Source organism: Branchiostoma floridae, chromosome 16 (assembly GCF_000003815.2).
Source record: "Branchiostoma floridae strain S238N-H82 chromosome 16, Bfl_VNyyK, whole genome shotgun sequence".
In the NCBI taxonomy this organism is placed as follows: Eukaryota; Metazoa; Chordata; class Leptocardii; order Amphioxiformes; family Branchiostomatidae; genus Branchiostoma; species Branchiostoma floridae.
This window is the reverse complement of record NC_049994.1, coordinates 11,098,648-11,100,565: the sequence shown is the minus strand read 5'-3', so window position 1 is coordinate 11,100,565 and position 1,918 is coordinate 11,098,648.

Sequence of the window (1,918 nt, the reverse complement as noted above, 5' to 3'; positions counted from 1 at the left end):
CATTATCTGCTCCCCCTCTGAAGTTTATGAAATTTTGTGTAACCTTGATGTTAACAAGGCCACAGGTCCTGATGGTCTTGGTAACAGGCTTTTAAAAAACGTCGCCCCATCATTGGCTAATCCACTATCAAAATTATTCAATATCTCCATACAGCACGGGTGCTTCCCGGACATTTGGAAATGCTCGAACGTAGTGCCTGTACATAAGAAAGGCGACAAGCAGACAAAGGAAAACTACAGACCCATATCCCTCCTATGTTGTGTATCCAAAGTTTTGGAACGAGTAGTTCACAGCTCACTTTCCTCGTACTTCCACCAAAACAAGCTTCTTACTGATCGTAACGCCGGGTTCGCCCTTGGAGATTCTACCGTCAACTCCTTGACATACCTTGTTCACAAAATTCATCAAGCACTTGACCAAGGACTTGAAACCCGCGCAGTCTTCCTTGATATTTCCAAAGCCTTTGATAAGGTTTGGCACATCGGCTTACTCTTTAAACTACGACAACTGGGAGTCACTGGGTCTCTGTTGGCATGGATAGAGTCGTACTTAAATAACCGAAGGCAAAGAGTCGTCATCAATGGAGTGTGCTCTGAATGGCTACCTATCAATGCAGGTGTTCCTCAGGGATCCCTCCTTGGCCCCTTACTTTTTCTTGTATTTATAAATGACATTGTTGATGACTTATTAACAGACTCCCGCCTTTTTGCGGATGATACTGCACTACTAGAGATAATTACTGACCCTGTTGCCTCAGCGGACAGGTTAAACCGTGATCTCACCTCAGTTTCGGAATGGGCTGCTCAGTGGCTTGTTACATTCAATCCCCAAAAAACAGTATTGATGACGTTCTCCTTGAAGAAAAACAAAGTTCGACATCCCCCCTTATACTTTAAAGGTGTTCAGCTCACTGAAGTCGAATCCCACAAACACCTTGGCCTACATCTCACTAGAGACCTATCATGGTCACTTCACGTGTCAATCCTGGTGACGAAAGCAATGAAACGCATAAATCTACTGAAAAGAATTTCTTGCTTTGTCCCACGGAAAACACTCGAGACTCTGTACAAAGCCATGATACGTCCCTTGATTGAGTATGCCAACGTCGCCTGGTGCGGTATTCTTAAGAAAGACTCTGACTCACTCGAATCAGTACAGGTGTCCGCGGCTAAGGTCTGCACGGGTGCACTAAGGGGGACGAATCACAGCCGCATCTTAACGGAGGTCGGTTGGGACACACTTGCCACCAGACGGGAAAAGCATGTACTTATTCACTTCTATAAAATGGCCAGTGGCTCTGCACCAAATTATCTCCATGAACTGGTACCTCCACTTATCCGTGATTCCACCCCTTATGGCCTTCGAGATGACCAGAACTACCTCCCTATTGCCCTAAGAACCGAAAAGTACAAAAGATCCTTCTTACCTGCCGCAGTTTTCTCCTGGAGTCAACTTCCTTTGTCCGCCAAAACATCACCATCTATTAGTATTTTTAAAAGAGAACTAGAGTCTTTCTTTGACAGCCCGACCAGACACACCCACTACTCCCATGGCCACGGACGCCCTGCAGTTCACTTGACTAGACTCAGACTCGACTTCAGCCAGCTTAACTCACACCTATTCAAACACCATTGTATAACTAGCCCTACTTGTGAATGTGGGAATTCAAACGAGACAACTGAGCACTACTTGTTGCACTGCGAACTATACAATAGCGAAAGGATTCATATGTTGCACTCCATATCCCATTTAAACCTAGAAGAAATACTCTCGCCTGACCCCCTTAACTCATCTGACAATACTTTATGCACCCTTCTCACTATGGGCAGCCCTTTTCCTTCCACACTCGATAAATTGTAACATCTTTGACTATGTTTTCAATTTCATAAAAATGACCGGAAGATTTACTTAATCTGA